The following is a 19,326-nucleotide window of genomic DNA, read 5'->3' as shown; positions in this document are numbered from 1 at the left end:
CTTGACTTTTAAAGCATGCAGAGTGGGCGGAGTTACTCTTCCCTTGCCTTATAAAGCATGCAGGCGGAGTTACTCATCCCTTGCCTTTTAAAGCATGCAGAGTAGGCGGAGTTACTCATCCCTTGCCTTTTAAAGCATGCAGAGTAGGCGGAGTTACTCATCCCTTGCCTTTTAAAGCATGCAGAGTGGGCGGAGTTACTCTTCCCTTGCCTTATAAAGCATGCAGAGTAGGCGGAGTTACTCATCCCTTGCCTTTTAAAGCATGCAGAGTAGGCGGAGTCCCCAGTGTTACTCCTCTCTTGCCTTTTAATGCATGCAGAGTGGGCGGAGTCCCCAGTGTTACTCTTCCCTTGCCTTTTAAAGCATGCAGAATGGGAGGAGTCCCAGGTGTGTTTGTGCTGTCTTCCCAACTGAACATATTGAACGACACAGGAGGTAGCAAGACAGCACAAAGATCTGGGACTCAGGCTATACAGAGCAAGGCTTGGGTCAATTCTATTTAAATTCAGGAATACACTGATATTCCAATGCACATTTCCTTCAATGAGTAAAAAAGTGTAAATTGGTTTACTTTCTGAATTGATAGGAATTTAAATAGAATTGACCCCAACCCTGAGAGAGCACATATTTTCCCCCTAAACACCATTTATCTTCAAAACGATATGATTATAACACAGTGTTCTTTGGTCAAACAATGAAAGAATGAACATGAATACTTTTAAACTGTAACACTTCTTTAAAAATACTGACATCCTTTTGCTTTCTTTTACTTGTGAACATCCCATTGAAGTAAAAAAGGGGTTTCTTACTCTTTATGATATACTTTTGAATTGTTTTAAATTCTCTAGACGAGACTGAGTTAAAATGCCCGTCACGGACATGTCACGTACAACAGAAACACTGACTTAAGGAAGGTGGGTGAGATTTCAGGTATTATTGGTGTCGTCTGTGGCCACTGGCTGCATGTACCCCAGGGGTTTCAAAAGGTGAGTGTTTGACGAGGTACAAAAAAAAAAACAAGGAACAGACAGTTGGCACAAGTAACATTAACAACATGATAAGAGTTTTAGTACAAGACAACACTACAGCACATCAAAGGAGCGAGAACAAGATGTTTGGGCCCCGTGAAGAGAAGAGAGAGAGAATAAAGAGAGGGAGATAGTTGGGGCAGTGATGGAGGGAGTTTATGTCAGGCCAATCTCCTCCAGGACACTCCGTGGGCTTCAGCTTCCTAAAGGAGGGAGGGAACAGACAAGATGACAGTTGAGAAGGATAAAACACTGTAGTCAGTCTGAAGATGGACCAGTTTGATTGGTTTATGGATTGCATACAAGAAAACAGGTGTTTGAAGCCTAAATGCAATGACTTGAGTAACTGCTCCAACGCCACGATTAAATACAGCAGATCAGGTAGATGTAACACTTACTTTGGCATCCTAGCAGGAGGTGAAGCACGGAGAGAGAGAGAAAAGCACTGTTTGAATACAACTGACCGCAAGACCAGCTGATGTAAATCAGAGGAGGCTGCTGGGGGGGAGGACGGCTCATAATAAATGGCTGCAATGGAGCGAATGGAAGGGTATCAAATCATGTGGGGCGGCAGGGTAGCCTAGTGGTTAGAACGTTGGGCTAATAACCGGAAGGTTGCAAGTTCAAATCCCTGAGCTGACTGTCGTTCTGCCCCTGAACAGGCAGTTAACCCACGGTTCCTAGGCCGTCATTGAAAATAAGAATTTGTTTTAACTGACTTGCCTGGTTAAATAAAGATTAAAATAAATGTATTTGATACCATTCCACTGATTCAGATCCAGACATTACCACGAGCCCGTCCTCCCCAGACATTACCACGAGCCCGTCCTCCCCAGACATTACCACGAGCCCGTCCTCCCCAGACATTACCATGAGCCCGTCCTCCCCAGACATTACCACGAGCCCGTCCTCCCCAGACATTACCACGAGCCCGTCCTCCCCAGACATTACCACGAGCCCGTCCTCCCCAGACATTACCACGAGCCCGTCCTCCCCAGACATTACCACGAGCCCGTCCTCCCCAGACATTACCACGAGCCCGTCCTCCCCAGACATTACCACGAGCCCGTCCTCCCCAGACATTACCACGAGCCCGTCCTCCCCAGACATTACCACGAGCCCGTCCTCCCCAGACATTACCACGAGCCCGTCCTCCCCAGACATTACCACGAGCCCGTCCTCCCCAGACATTACCACGAGCCCGTCCTCCCCAGACATTACCACGAACCCGTCCTCCCCAGACATTACCACGAACCCGTCCTCCCCAGACATTACCACGAGCCCGTCCTCCCCAGACATTACCACGAGCCCGTCCTCCCCAGACATTACCACGAGCCCGTCCTCCCCAGACATTACCACGAGCCCGTCCTCCCCAGACATTACCACGAGCCCGTCCTCCCCAGACATTACCACGAGCCCGTCCTCCCCAGACATTACCACGAGCCCGTCCTCCCCAGACATTACCACGAGCCCGTCCTCCCCAGACATTACCACGAGCCCGTCCTCCCCAGACATTACCACGAGCCCGTCCTCCCCAGACATTACCACGAGCCCGTCCTCCCCAATTAAGGTGCCACCAACCTCCTGTGTTCCAAACGAGCAATAAAGGAAAGGCACAAAATGTCCAATCCAGACATTAGTTGTGGCTTCAAAAATTGCACTGTTAACAAGGTATTTAATCAATAATAGCCAGACACATCGGTAGGATTGTCGGCAGGCAAACATGTGACAGTACTTAGCACCTCCGAACAGAGTTGTCACACAGCGAAGTCCTCAGCCTCGTTAAAAATACTCCAAACCAGAAGATGGCAATGGATGTCCGTGTGTGTTGCATTACGGTCTAGTCAATGTCAGCTAGCTGCACTAGCGTTGCAGAATGCCCTTTTTGATACTAGCCAGATGGCCACAGCAAGATATATATATATATATTTAATTCACTCTCCATAATCACATACAGCCCATAGATAGACTTTTAGCTAGCTGGCTAACGTAAGCTAAATGGTGTTAATGTAATTTCATAATTCCAATATGTTTTCATTAATTGAATTCACTTAGTCTATTTTATGAGAATTTGTAAGATTCTTATTTGCATAAAATAGACAGAGATCAGTCTTATCAAAATGAGATAATAGGATTTATTCTCGGAGCGCGCTGCCATATAACCACGAACAACAGTTTTTTTTTTTTTTTACAAAATATGACGTCATAGGTTATAAATTGTCCTTCCTCCTATCAACCAGGATTCCAACCAGTTGAAAAGTTCATTCCAACCCACTAGCTCGCTCACTCCAGACACACACTTATCTATTAACTTCTGGAATGGTCACCTTCATCCATCACTATTTAGAAGACAGTTTCAGATAATGGAAAACCCAGGAAAAACACTCTCTGCCTTATCTAAACATCCCAGAGCTAAGTTGAGTCGGTTCAACCATAGGTTAACGACCCTTTTTGCTTACTTAAAAAACCCACAGTTCCAGTCCTCTCCAACCTGGCTGGAATGGTATTTATTTAATTTAATTACCCCCTGTTTCGTGCTCCACAATCCCTTCCTTATGAATTAAAATTATTAATCAGATATAAAACAGAGTATAAGTTTCATTAGTTATAGTTCTATTTGAAATGTAGATATTGTTTAGTCATTATTTATAAAATTCCTAACAATGGTTAGCATGATTAAGCTAGCTAGCTAGGTAGGTAAAGGGTCTCTAGGCAGCTGCTTCGTGAAAACTGATCCATTGCGAGTTAATGATGTCACTAGCGACAGTGGCCAGATAGCTAGCTTGGTAAAGCATTTAGTGTTGTGAGCCTGGTGCTGCACTTACCACCTCATTCGTTTCATATGATGTGCATGACTGCCAGGCCCAGTTAGTAAGCTAACAAATAGATGGGTTGGTTGTTTAGCAGAGACGTGGTCGGCTTAGATTGGTCTTTTGTCTGAATAAGCAGGTTTTTACCACTAGCCAAGCTTGTTCTGGGAGAGCGAGATCGTTTTTTTTATTTTATTAGACTGTTGACAACATGTAAACTGTATTTCAATGTTTATTGAAAACATAAATAAAAATGTGCACTTGTCTCTCAAACACAAAGGGTGTCCGTAACGCGCTTTGGTGATTGCATTTCACTTCCGTTGTTATAAAGTACATTTTACCAAGACAAATATGATTCTTCATATCCTGAATCGTTCAGTGGGTTCCTTCTGGAACATATCACTAACGCTATATCGAAGAAGTCGGATATCGTAACCTAATACATCCCATAATAAGCACCGAGCTCTGGTGCCAGAACGAGATTGAACTAGTTGAAACGAGTCCCCCTACTTCATCGTTGCCATCTGACCATCCAGAAACACCACACACAGCCTTCGGGTCCCATTGAAGAGCTCGCATCGTTTCTGTGACGTTGTTAGCCAAGCCTTGTATAAACTAGTAAACATTATCAGACCTAAAACACAAATCATCCTTCCTCAAGCACAGACTCTTCAGCTAGACGTAAAATATATAAAGTATGATGCAGCTCTATAGTTTTAGTTGGAACAATTCTGATGAAAAGGGTGGATTAGACTGGAAAAGTACACCCCCCCCCTTTTGTCAACCCCCCCCAGTCAGATTCTCCAGTGTTTCATGCTGATGGTAGTCATGAATGAGAGCTGAATAGTGAGTGAAGCCCCCTTTATGAACAGAGGCAGTGAGAGCTCAGGCAGCCAACCCTGGGGAGGTTCCCATAGCTCAGTCATGTGGATGCAGGCAGTGAGAGCTCAGACAGCCAACCCTGGGGAGGTTCCCATAGCTCAGTCATATAGCTGTGGATGCAGGTAGTGAGAGCTCAGACAGCCAACCCTGGGGAGGTTCCCATAGCTCAGTCATATAGCTGTGGATGCAGGTAGTGAGAGCTCAGACAGCCAACCCTGGGGAGGTTCCCATAGCTCAGTCATGTAGATGCAGGCGGTGAGAGCTCAGGCAGCCAACCCTGGGGAGGTTCCCATAGCTCAGTCATGTGGATGCAAGTAGTGAGAGCTCAGACAGCCAACCCTGGGGAGGTTCCCATAGCTCAGTCATGTGGATGCAGGCGGTGAGAGCTCAGACAGCCAACCCTGGGGAGGTTCCCATAGCTCAGTCATGTGGATGCAGGGAGTGAGAGCTCAGACAGCCAACCCTGGGGAGGTTCCCATAGCTCAGGCCATGTGGATGCAGGTAGTGAGAGCTCAGACAGCCAACCCTGGGGAGGTTCCCATAGCTCAGTCATGTGGATGCAGGGGAGTGAGAGCTCAGACAGCCAACCCTGGGGAGGTTCCCATAGCTCAGTCATATAGCTGTGGATGCAGGGAGTGAGAGCTCAGACAGCCAACCCTGGGGAGGTTCCCATAGCTCAGTCATGTGGATGCAGGCGGTGAGAGCTCAGGCAGCCAACCCTGGGGAGGTTCCCATAGCTCAGTCATATAGCTGTGGATGCAGTAGTGAGAGCTCAGACAGCCAACCCTGGGGAGGTTCCCATAGCTCAGTCATGTGGATGCAGGTAGTGAGAGCTCAGACAGCCAACCCTGGGGAGGTTTCCATAGCTCAGTCATGTGGATGCAGGGAGTGAGAGCTCAGACAGCCAACCCTGGGGAGGTTCCCATAGCTCAGTCATATGTGGATGCAGGTAGTGAGAGCTCAGACAGCCAACCCTGGGGAGGTTCCCTTAGCTCAGTCATGTGGATGCAGGGGTAGGAGAGCCAGACAGCCAACCCTGGGGAGGTTCCCATAGCTCAGTAACATTAGCTGTGGATACAGCAGTGAGAGCTCAGACAGCCAACCCTGGGGAGGTTCATAGCTCAGTCATGTGGATGCAGGTCAGTGAGAGCTCAGACAGCCAACCCTGGGAGGTTCCCAAGCTCAGTCATTATTGAGAGAAAAAGAGCTCAGACACCAACCCTAGGACATAGACCAAGAATGATCAGGTAGGAGCTCAGACAGCCAACCCTGGGGAGGTTTCATAGTTCAGTCATATAGCTGTGGATGCAGGATGAGAGCTCAGACAGCCAACCCTGGGGAGGTTTCCATAGCACCAGTCATATAGCTGTGGACAGGAGTGAGAGCTCAGAGAGCCAACCCTGGGATGTTCCCATAGCTCAGTCATGTGGATGCAGGCGGTAGGAGAGCCTGGAATAACAATGCCACCGACAGGCTGCCTCATAACATTAGCCTAAATACAGCAGTACTATAGACCAAAGATGTCAACACAAACACCAACTCATCAAGGACATAGGGATCAGAGATGAGAGAAAAAGGTAACACCAACTCATCTAGGACATAGACCAGAGATGTCATCATTACACCAACTCATCTAGGACATAGACCAGAGATGTCATCATTACACCAACTCATCTAGACATAGACCAGAGATGTCATCATAGCCCAGAGACATCATAACACCAACTCATCTAGGACATAGCCCAGAGATGTCATCATAGCCCAGAGATGTCATCATAACACCATCTCATCTAGGACATAGCCCAGAGATGTCATCATAACACCAACTCATCTAGGACATAGACCAGAGATGTCATCATTACACCAACTCATCTAGGACATAGCCCAGAGATGTCATCATTACACCAACTCATCTAGGACACAGACCAGAGATGTCATCATAGCCCAGAGATGTCATCATAACACCAACTCATCTAGGACATAGCCCAGAGATGTCATCATAGCCCAGAGATGTCATCATAACACCAACTCATCTAGGACATAGCTCAGAGATGTCATCATAACACCAACTCATCTAGGACATAGCCCAGAGATGTCATCATAGCTCAGAGATGTCATCATAACACCAACTCATCTAGGACATAGCCCAGAGATGTCATCATAACACCAACTCATCTAGGACATAGCCCAGAGATGTCATCATAGCTCAGAGATGTCATCATAACACCAACTCATCTAGGACATAGCTCAGAGATGTCATCATAACACCAACTCATCTAGGACATAGCTCAGAGATGTCATCATAACACCAACTCATCTAGGACATAGCCCAGAGATGTCATCATAGTCCAGAGATGTCATCATTACACCAACTCATCTAGGACATAGCCCAGAGATGTCATCATTACACCAACTCATCTAGGACATAGACCAGAGATGTCATCATTACACCAACTCATCTAGGACAGGCCCAGAGATGTCATCATTACACCAACTCATCTAGGACATAGTCATACCTCCTGCAGCAGGTCGACCTGCTCTATAGCCAACAGTCGTTCTTCTTGGAGGTCAGGGTTAGTGTTGGGGTCAGATGTTAGGGGTCAGTGAGGAGTCTTACCTCCTGCAGCAGGTCGGCCTGCTCTATAGCCAACAGTACGTTCTTCTTGTAGGTCAGGGTTAGTGTTGGGGTCAGATGTTAGGGGTCAGTGAGGAGTCTTACCTCCTGCAGCAGGTCGGCCTGCTCTATAGCCTTCAGTACGTTCTTCTTGGAGGTCAGGGTTAGTGTTGGGGTCAGATGTTAGGGGTCAGTGAGGAGTCTTACCTCCTGCAGCAATTCGGCCTGCTCTATAGCCAACAGTACGTTCTTCTTGGAGGTCAGGGTTAGTGTTGGGGTCAGATGTTAGGGGGGTCAGTGAGGAGTCTTACCTCCTGCAGCAGGTCGGCCTGCTCTATAGCCTTCAATACGTTCTTCTTGGAGGTCAGGGTTAGTGTTGGGGTCAGATGTTAGGGGTCAGTGAGGAGTCTTACCTCCTGCAGCAGGTCGGCCTGCTCTATAGCCTTCAGTACGTTCTTCTTGGAGGTCAGGGTTAGTGTTGGGGTCAGATGTTAGGGGTCAGTGAGAGTCTTACCTCCTGCAGCAGGTCGGCCTGCTCTATAGCCTTCAGTACGTTCTTCTTGAGGTCAGGGTTAGTGTTGGGGTCAGATGTTAGGGGTCAGTGAGGAGTCTTACCTCCTGCAGCAGGTCGGCCTGCTCTATAGCCTTCAGTACGTTCTTCTTGGAGGTCAGGGTTAGTGTTGGGGTCAGATGTTAGGGTCAGTGAGAGTCTTACCTCCTGCAGCAGGTGGCCTGCTCTATAGCCAACAGTACGTTCTTCTTGTAGGTCAGGGTTAGTGTTGGGGTCAGATGTTAGGGGTCAGTGAAGAGTCTTACCTCCTCCTGCAGCAGGTCGGCCTGCTCTATAGCCTTCAGTACGTTCTTCTTGGAGGTCAGGGTTAGTGTTGGGGTCAGATGTTAGGGGTCAGTGAGGAGTCTTACCTCCCTGCAGCAGGTCGGCCTGCTCTATAGCCTTCAGTACGTTCTTCTTGGAGGTCAGGGTTAGTGTTGGGGTCAGATGTTAGGGGTCAGTGAGGAGTCTTACCTCCTGCAGCAGGTCGGCCTGCTCTATAGCCTTCAGTACGTTCTTCTTGGAGGTCAGGGTTAGTGTTGGGTCAGATGTTAGGGGTCAGTGAGGAGTCTTACCTCCTGCAGCAGGTCGGCCTGCTCTATAGCCTTCAGTACGTTCTTCTTGGAGGTCAGGGTTAGTGTTGGGGTCAGATGTAGGGGGTCAGTGAGGAGTCTTATACCTCTCCTGCAGCAGGTCGGCCTGCTCTATAGCCAACAGTACGTTCTTCTTGGAGGTCAGGGTTAGTGTTGGGGTCAGATGTTAGGGGTCAGTGAGGAGTCTTACCTCCTGCAGCAGGTCGGGCCTGCTCTATAGCCAACAGTACGTTCTTCTTGGAGGTCAGGGTTAGTGTTGGGGTCAGATGTTAGGGGTCAGGTGAGAGTCTTACCTCCTGCAGCAGGTCGGCCTGCTCTATAGCCTTCAGTACGTTCTTCTTGGAGGTCTCCTGAGCTCTCCTCCTAGCAGGAACTCATCCAGGATGAAGTAGGCCTTCTCAAAGTTAAAGATGATGTCCAGCTCACACACCTGACATGGAGACAGACAGACACAGACACCAAAAGGGAACACATTGGAAGATTTTTCCTTGTCCAAAGTATTTACTCCAAATGGTAAACCAGTTTGACCAGCTCCATTAGACACAGGAACAACCAGACCCTGTTCCAATAACAACATGTATACTTCTTCCCCGTCTCACAGATCTGATCATTTGGATAGGTGCTAAGCAATGGTGCTTTAACATAATGGCCTCTGTCATGATCACCAACAGGACCACTGAGAGAACAGTATGGCCTCTGTCATGAACACAGAGAACAGTATGGCCTCTGTCATGAACACAGAGAACAGTATGGCCACTGTCATGATCACAGAGAACAGTATGGCCTCTGTCATGAACACAGAGAACAGTATGGCCACTGTCATGAACACAGAGAACAGTATGGCCACTGTCATGATCACAGAGAACAGTATGGCCTCTGTCATGATCACCAACAGGACCACAGAGAGAACAGTATGGCCACTATCATGAACACCAACAGGACCACTGAGAGAACAGTATGGCCTCTGTCATGAACACAGAGAACAGTATGGCCACTGTCATGAACACAGAGAACAGTATGGCCACTGTCATGAACACAGAGAACAGTATGGCCTCTGTCATGATCACCAACAGGACCACTGAGAGAACAGTATGGCCTCTGTCATGATCACAGAGAACAGTATGGCCTCTGTCATGAACACAGAGAACAGTATGGCCTCTGTCATGAACACAGAGAACAGTATGGCCTCTGTCATGAACACAGAGAACAGTATGGCCTCTGTCATGAACACAGAGAACAGTATGGCCTCTGTCATGAACACAGAGAACAGTATGGCCTCTGTCATGAACACAGAGAACAGTATGGCCTCTGTCATGATCACAGAGAACAGTATGGCCTCTGTCATGAACACAGAGAACAGTATGGCCTCTGTCATGATCACAGAGAACAGTATGGCCTCTGTCATGAACACAGAGAACAGTATGGCCTCTGTCATGATCACCAACAGGACCACTGAGAGAACAGTATGGCCTCTGTCATGAACACAGAGAACAGTATGGCCTCTGTCATGATCACAGAGAACAGTATGGCCTCTGTCATGATCACCAACAGGACCACTGAGAGAACAGTATGGCCACTGTCATGAACACAGAGAACAGTATGGCCTCTGTCATGAACACAGAGAACAGTATGGCCACTGTCATGAACACAGAGAACAGTATGGCCTCTGTCATGATCACCAACAGGACCACAGAGAGAACAGTATGGCCTATGTCATGAACACAGAGAACAGTATGGCCTCTGTCATGATCACCAACAGGACCACAGAGAGAACAGTATGGCCTCTGTCATGATCACCAACAGGGCCACAGGGAGAACAGTATGGCCTCTGTCATGATCACCAACAGGACCACAGAGAGAACAGTATGGCCTCTGTCATGAACACAGAGAACAGTATGGCCACTGTCATGAACACAGAGAACAGTATGGCCTCTGTCATGATCACAGAGAACAGTATGGCCTCTGTCATGATCACCAACAGGACCACTGAGAGAACAGTATGGCCTCTGTCATGAACACAGAGAACAGTATGGCCTCTGTCATGATCACCAACAGGACCACTGAGAGAACAGTATGGCCTCTGTCATGATCACAGAGAACAGTATGGCCTCTGTCATGAACACAGAGAACAGTATGGCCTCTGTCATGAACACAGAGAACAGTATGGCCTCTGTCATGAACACAGAGAACAGTATGGCCTCTGTCATGAACACAGAGAACAGTATGGCCTCTGTCATGAACACAGAGAACAGTATGGCCTCTGTCATGAACACAGAGAACAGTATGGCCTCTGTCACATCACCAACAGGACCACTGAGAGAACAGTATGGCTCTGTCATGAACACAGAGAACAGTATGGCCTCTGTCATGATCACAGAGAACAGTATGGCCTCTGTCATGATCACCAACAGGACCACTGAGAGAACAGTATGGCCTCTGTCATGAACACTGAGAACAGTATGGCCTCTGTCATGAACACAGAGAACAGTATGGCCACTGTCATGAACACAGAGAACAGTATGGCCTCTGTCATGATCACCAACAGGACCACAGAGAGAACAGTATGGCCTCTGTCATGAACACAGAGAACAGTATGGCCTCTGTCATGATCACCAACAGGACCACAGAGAGAACAGTATGGCCTCTGTCATGATCACCAACAGGACCACAGAGAGAACAGTATGGCCACTGTCATGAACACAGAGAACAGTATGGCCTCTGTCATGATCAGAAATACAGACTGAGAACAGTACACAGTGTGAGGAAGACTCACACAGCCAAAGTACTTATCCAGCAGCTCTATCGTATCTGGATGATTCCAGCGTGATGAGCTCATTGTCTTGATCTTCCACCGCACAGCAGAAATACAGTATCTGGAGGACAGGATAACACAGGGATAAACAGCAGAAATACAGGCTGGCGTATCTGGAGGACAGGATAACACAGGATAAGGAGCAGAAATACAGACTGGAGGACAGGATAACACAGGATAAACAACAGAAATACAGACTGGTGTATCTGAGGACAGGATAACACAGGGATAAGGAGCAGAAATACAGATCTGGAGGACAGGATAACACAGGGATAAACAACAGAAATACAGACTGGTGTATCTGGAGGACAGGATAACACAGGGATAAGGAGCAGAAATACAGTACTGGAGGACAGGATAACACAGGGATAAACAACAGAAATACAGACTGGTATCTGGAGGACAGGATAACACAGGGATAAACAACAGAAATACAGACTGGTGTATCTGGAGGACAGGATAACACAGGGATAAACAACAGAAATACAGGCTGGTGTATCTGGAGGACAGGATAACACAGGGATAAACAACAGAAATACAGGCTGGTGTATCTGAGGACAGGATAACACAGGGATAAACAACAGAAATACAGACTGGTGTGGCCTGGAGGACAGGATAACACAGGGATAAACAACAGAAATACAGACTGGTGTATCTGGAGGACAGGATAACACAGGATAAACAACAGAAATACAGACTGGAGGACAGGATAACACAGGGATAAACAACAGAAATACAGGCTGGTGTATCTGGAGGACAGGATAACAGGGATAAACAACAGAAATACAGACTGGTGTATCTGGAGGACAGGATAACACAGGGATAAACAACAGAAATAGGCAGTATCTGGAGGACAGGATAACACAGGGATAAACAACAGAAATACAGGCTGGGTATCTGGAGGACAGGATAACACAGGGATAAACAACAGAAATACAGACTGGTGTATCTGGAGGACAGGATAACACAGGGATAAACAACAGAAATACAGGCTGGAGGACAGAATAACACAGGGATAAACAACAGAAATACAGACTGGTGTATATGGAGGACAGGATAACACAGGGATAAACAACAGAAATACAGACTGGAGGACAGGATAACACAGGGATAAACAACAGAAATACAGGCTGGAGGACAGGATAACACAGGGATAAACAGCAGAAATACAGACTGGTGTATCTGGAGGACAGGATAACACAGGGATAAACAGCAGAAATACAGGCTGGAGGACAGGATAACACAGGGATAAACAACAGAAATACAGACTGGTGTATCTGGAGGACAGGATAACACAGGGATAAACAACAAAGGCACTAACCTTGGGCCACACTCTGATAAACATACTTTCGTTCAGCAGGGATAATAATGAATAACAAAAGCATCAGATGGCCTTCACCATTCTGAGAATGAGTGCTGTAACAAAAATGGCCCCTGACTGAAAACAAAACTGTAAGGGTGCTCCTCCCTAGCAGCAAAGTCTTACTGAGAACCAGCCTTCTAAACCTTGGCACAAGTATCCCTCTCACCCCCCCCCTTTAAGATTTAGATGCACTATTGTAAAGTGACTGTTCCACTGGATGTCATAAGGTGAATGCACCAATTTGTAAGTCGCTCTGGATAAGAGCTGTCTGCTAAATGACTTAAATGTAAATGTAGTGGTTTGAGACTATACTACAATTTAGTTGTCAAACCGGCAATTTCCAGGAAGTAAAACTTTAACAAAGATGGTGAAATTCCCTTCCTGAATTGACCTCAACACTATCAGATGGAGTCCACATTTCCCCGTCTGTCTGTCTTGTAGATGACATTAAGGTCCCTCCCACTCAGGAAGGAGCACATCATTTCCCACAATTAACCCCATTGTCTGTCTATCTGTCTTTCTCTGACCTCTTGTAGACGATCTTGAGGTCCCTCCACTCCAGGAAGGAACACATCTTGGGCTTACGGGCCAGAATGGTCTGGACCAGGTCCCTGGAGATCTTCTTCCTCTCTTTGTCTGACAGGGGAACATACCACTTCTGCAGCCGCAGCTTACCCCTGCCGACTGAACAGCAGCATGAACTGCATCTGGTGGGAGGGAGGAGAAGAGGACAGAGGAGAGGAGAAAGAATGAGAGAGGGACAGCAGAGGAGGAGAGAGAATGAGAGGAGGATAGAGGAGAGGACAGGGGGGAGGACAGGGGAAGAACAGAGGAGGAGGGGGATGGGGGCGAGAGAGAAAGGGAGAATGATAGGGGACAGAGGAGAAGGAAGGTGAGAGGAGACAAGGATCAATACAAGTGTAACAGTTCCGGTGGGCTTTAGCTCATCGGGATGATTCCGTCTTCAGGCACACAAGAGACTTGAACCCAGTCTGTTCAGTAAAGTGATACAATACAGGGGCAGTGTGAGGGTGTATGTTGAGCAAGAGGTACAGTAGCCAAACATAAATGGTAGTTTGCTTTCACATAGCTAGTGAAATGTCTTTCTCCATAGTCAAGACCTCATATGGTCTTCTCTGTCTAACTATCTAGACAACTGAGGATTTGCCTATCAAAACACAGACATTTTCCCAGTCATGTAACTAGTTAGCCTAGTTGTTGTTAGTTATGTAGCTTATGGCCCTCAGTATATCCATCAAATTTGAGTGTAAAGCTAGCTCAGAGATGGGTGGCTAGCGCTAGCAGCTAACATACAAAGTAAGGATGTCTAGCTAGCTACTTTTTCAATGGCTTTTTGTGGACATTATCAGAAGCACAGGACGCTTTTTCGTTCAATATGTGCAATTGCAACAACTGGCCAAACAAATAAGGAGGTAAAACGTACCTTTATCTTGATTGTTGACTCAAAAACACTATGAATTGCAGATTCAAATCTATCCAACAGAAATGTGCAGTCCACCCAGTGAAGTCGAGCGTTCAGCGGGGATGCAGTAGATCTATTTTGATTGGTTAACACAACTACTGTCCGGATTTTTGATTGGCTTAAAAATTCGTTATTCCAGCCCTTGTTTACTATGCCTGCAGAATGTAAATGGACAAGGTGGGGTCGCACTTGGTATCAATCAAAGTATTCTGAAAATATAAAAATATTAGATTGAACAGAATGATGCCGAGGTGATACAAAGACCACACGAAGTAAAATAGAAAGCAAAGCCGAAAACAAACCAGGCACCGTTTGTTGGTTTAAATCGAGATCTATGTTATGTTAAAAAAAAAACATAACAGATTCTAACAATAATTCATATATGTAATAACCAACTCATCTTCTCTACGTTGGCTGCTCTAGCGCCCCCTTTATGGCAACTGTACACCGGACATTCTGTCCACATCAGGAAGAGGAGAGGCACATTGAGAGACCGAGAGAGAAGCAGTAATCTGTTACATGTGAAGGAATGGTGTATGTTGAGCTAAAAACACCTCTGCGACGTGAAGTATTCGGTCATATTTTGACACTGATGCTACTGCGCTGGAGCAACTAGGAGTTTTATGAAATGCGTTGAATGGATGTGGAATTGTTAGCTGCTACTGCAAAGCTGTCAACAGCGATATTTATGCATAGCACAATAACTGATGGGTTCAAGGTAGGTGACGTTCTATACACAGTAATGTTATTTGATTACAGCATACGGCAGTACTTTTACTATTGCGAACGCTTCAAATGTAGTCAGGACCCACGACTACTGTACCTACTATAAATGATCCTGCTCTAACTACCTGTCTGTCATCATTTCACATTGACAGATAGAGACGGCAACATGCGGAGCCGCAGTAACTCAGGTGTGAAGCTCGATGGATTCGCCAGGCTCGTTCATGAGACTATTCTATGTCACCAGGTATGTTTCATTATATCACGTACCACTGCCAGACATAATGTCACGTTATGTCATGCGAATAACATTCGTACAGTTACCATTTGCAATGAAAGAAGTCATGCACAATAGGTCTAATGATATTGATACCTCAGTAAAATCCCCACAGTAGGCTAAATGTCTGTTACTTATCCTTAGAAAGCCTAGAGTCAATAGCTCTCTGTTTTTAAATGGGCAAACTGTCCTGGCGCGGACTCCCTAAAATAAATAAAAGCTTGGACAAAGGTCAACTTAAAATAGAGAGAGAACATAGAAAGTATTTGTCTTATCTACTCTACTTGAGGTCAGTCAACAGTCTTTCTCTCTCTCTCTCTCTCTCTCTCTCTCTCTCTCTCTCTCTCTCTCTCTCTCTCTCTCTCTCTCTCTCTCTCTCAATTCAATTTCAATTTAAGGGGCTATATTGGCATGGGAAACATATGATAAACTAAAGTGAAATAAAAAATAAAAAATGAACAGTAAACATTACACTCACAAATGTTCCAAAAGAATAAAGACATTTCAAATGGCATATTATGTCTTTATACAGTGTTGTAACGATGTACAAAAGGGAAAATAAATCAACATAAATATGGGTTGTATTTACAATGGTGTTTGTTTTTCACTGGATGCCCTTTTCTTGTGGCAACAGGTCACACATCTTGCTGCTGTGATGTCACACTGTGGTATTTCACCCAATAGATATTGGATTTGTTTTCAAATTCTTTCTGGTTCTGTGTAATCTGAGAAAAATATGTGTCTAATATGGTCATACATTGGGCAGGAGGTTAGGAAACTGAGCTGCACTTCCATCTCATTTTGTGGGCAGTGTGCCCATAGCCTGTCTTCTCTTGAGAGCCATGTCTGTCTACGGCGGCCTAAAGTCATGTTTGACGCAATTTGAAAGCAAATTCTTGTACAGCACTGTTAAGTTTGGGTCAGTCACAGTGGTCAGGTATTCTGCCACTGTGTACTCTCTGTTTAGGGCCAAATAGCAATCTAGTCTGCTCTGTTTTTTGTTAATTCTTTCCAATGTGTCAAGTAATTATCTTTTTGTTTTGTCATGATTTTGTTGGGTCTAATTGTGTTGCTGTCCTGGGGCTCTGTGGGGTCTGTTTGTGAACAGAGCCCCAGGACCAGCTTGCTTAGGGGACCTTCTTTTTTTTAGCTTTATTTAACTAGGCAAGTCAGTAAGAAAATGTAATGGCTTTAGAAGCTAATTGACATAATTTGAGTCAGTTGGAGGTGTACCTGTGGATGTATTTCAAGGCCTACCTTCATACTTTGCTTGACATCATGGGAAAATATAAAGAAATCAGAAAAACCTCAGAAAAACAATTGTAGACCTCCACAAGTCTGGTTCATCCTTGGGAGCAATTTCCAAAAGCCTGAAGGTACCATGTTCATCTGTACAAACAATAGTACGCAAGTATAAACACCATGGGACCAGTCAGCCATCATACCGCTCAGGAAGGAGACGTATTCTGTCTCCTAGAGATGAACATAATTTGGTGCGAAAAGTGCAAATCAATCCCAGAACAACAGCAAAGAACCCTGTGAAGATGCTGGAGGAAACAGGTACAAAAGCATCTATATCCACAGTAAAACAAGTCCTATATTGACATAACCTGAAAGGCCGCTCAGCAAGGAAGAAGCCACTGCTCCAACACCAACATAAAAAAAGCCAGACTACGGTTTGCAACTGCACATGGACACAAAGATGGTACTTTTTTTTGAAAAATAGAACTGTTTGGCCATAATGACCATTGATATGTTTTGAGGAAAATGTGGGAGGCTTGCAAGCCGAAGAATACCATTCCAACCATGAAGCACGGGGGTGGCATATATATATATATATATATATATATATATATATATATATATATATATATATACATCTCTAGTGGCCAGCTACAGTGCATTTGGAAACTATTCAGACCCCTTAACTTATTCCACATTTTTCTATGTTACAGCCTTATTTTAAATATATTTTTTCCCCTCATCAATCTACACATCATACCCCATAATAACAAAGCGAAAACAGGTATTTTTGTTTTTAAAAACAAAAATACCTTATTTACATAAGTTTTCAGACACTTTGCTATGAGACTTGAAATTGAGCTCAGGTGCATCCTGTTTCCATTGATCATCCTTGAGCTGTTCTTTACAACTTGATTGGAGTTCACCTGTGGTAAATTAAATTGTTATGACACGATTTGGAAAGGCACACACCTGTCTATATAAGGTCCCACAGTTGACGGTGCATGTCAGAGCAAAAACCAAGCCGCGAGGTCGAAGGAATTGTCCGTAGAGCTCCGAGACAGGATTGTGTCGAGGCACAGATCTGGGGAAGTGTACCAAAACATTTCTGCAGCTTTGAAGGGCCCCAAGAACATAGTGGCCTCTATCCTTCTTAAAGGAAAGAAGTAGAGAGCTGGCCGCCTGGCCAAACTGAGCCATCAGGGTAGAAGGGCCTTGGTCAGGGAGGGAACCAAGAACCCAATGGTCAGTCTGACAGAGCTTCAGAGTTCCTCTGTGGAGATGGGATAACCTTCTGCAGCACTCCATCAATCAGGCCTTTATGGTAGAGTGGCCAGACGGAAGCCCCTCCTCAGTAAAAAGCACATGGCAGCCCGCTTGGAGTTTGCTAAAATGCACCTAAAGGACCATGAGAAACAAGATTCTCTGGCTACCCAGACCCCTTTTTACGCTGCTGCTACTCTCTGTTTATAATCTATGCATAGTCACTTTAACTCTACCTACATGTACATATTACCTCAACTAACCGGTGCCCCCAAACATTAACTCTGTACGGGTACCTCCCTGTATATAGCCTCCACATTAACTCTGTACCGGTACCGCCTGTATAAAGCCTCCACATTGACTCTGCACCGGTACCCCCTGTATAAAGCCTCCACATTAAGTCTGTACCGGTACCCCTGTATAAAGCCTCCACATTAACTCTGTACCGGTACTCCCTGTATAAAGCCTCCACATTGACTCTGTACCGGTACCCCCTGTATAAAGCCTCCACATTGACTCTGTACTGGTACCCTCTGTATAAAGCCTCCACATTAACTCTGTACCAGTACCCCCTGTATAAAGCCTCCACATTAACTCTGTACTGGTACCCCCTGTATAAAGCCTCCACATTAACTCTGTACCGGTACCCTCTGTATAAAGCCTCCACATTAACTCTGTGCAGGCGGTGCCCCTGTATAAAGCCTCCACATTAACTCTGTACTGGTACCCCCTGTATAAAGCCTCCACATTAACTCTGTACCGGTACCCCCTGTATAAAGCCTCCACATTAACTCTGTACTGGTACCCTCTGTATAAAGCCTCCACATTAACTCTGTACCGGTACCCCCTGTATAAAGCCTCCACATTAACTCTGTACTGGTACCCCCTGTATAAAGCCTCCACATTAACTCTGTACCGGTACCCCCTGTATAAAGCCTTGCTTGTTATTCTACTGCTGCTGTTTAATTATTTGTTACTTTTATTTCCTTTTTTTTAAACTTGTCTATTTTTCGCTTAACACTTTTTTTTAATGATTCTTAAAGCATCGTTGGTTAAGAGCTTGTAAGTAATCATTTCACTGTAAAGTCTACACCTGTTATATTTGGCACGTGACATACAATTTTATTTTATTTTATGAAACCAAGATTTGGCCTGAATGCCAAGAGTCACATCTGGAGGAAACCTGGCACCATCCCTCCGGTGAAGCGTGGTGGTGGCAGCATCATGCTGTGGGAATGTTTTTCAGCGGCAGGGACTGGGAGACTAGTCAGGATTAAGGGAAAGATGAACAGAGCAAAGTACAGAGAGATTCTTGATGAAAACCTGCTCCAGAGCTCTCATGACCTGAGACTGGGTTGAGGGTTCACCCTGCAACAGGACAACGACCCTAAGTACACAGCCAAGACAATGTACAGTAGGAGTGGCTTCGGGACAAGTCTGTGAATGTCCTTGAGTGGCCCAGCCAGAGCCCAGACTTAGATAGATATCTATCTACCTGCCTGTCTAACCTGCCTGTCTAACCTGTGTGTGTCTCCAGAACCCAGTAACAGGCCTGTTGCCCTGCAGTGTCCAGCTGCCAGATGCCTGGGTGCGTGACAATGTCTACAGCATCCTGGCGGTGTGGGGTCTGGGGATGGCTTACAGGAAGAACGCTGACCGGGATGAGGACAAGGCCAAGGCCTACGA

The 19,326-nt window shown here is 45.8% G+C and overlaps 2 pseudogenes; one reads left to right on the top strand and one right to left on the bottom strand.

Moving 5' to 3' along the window:
- Positions 1–1,184: 1,184 nt before the first annotated feature.
- On the bottom strand, positions 1,185–13,359 carry LOC124024553 (annotated as a pseudogene).
- A 1,237-nt stretch (positions 13,360–14,596) lies between these two features.
- The window catches only part of LOC124024554, a 7,218-nt pseudogene continuing 2,488 nt past the window's right edge, over positions 14,597–19,326 (top strand).

The sequence above is a fragment of the Oncorhynchus gorbuscha genome, unplaced genomic scaffold (genome assembly GCF_021184085.1).
Source record: "Oncorhynchus gorbuscha isolate QuinsamMale2020 ecotype Even-year unplaced genomic scaffold, OgorEven_v1.0 Un_scaffold_1925, whole genome shotgun sequence".
NCBI classification, from domain to species: domain Eukaryota; kingdom Metazoa; phylum Chordata; class Actinopteri; order Salmoniformes; family Salmonidae; genus Oncorhynchus; species Oncorhynchus gorbuscha.
This window is presented reverse-complemented; position numbering and strand designations above follow the sequence as displayed.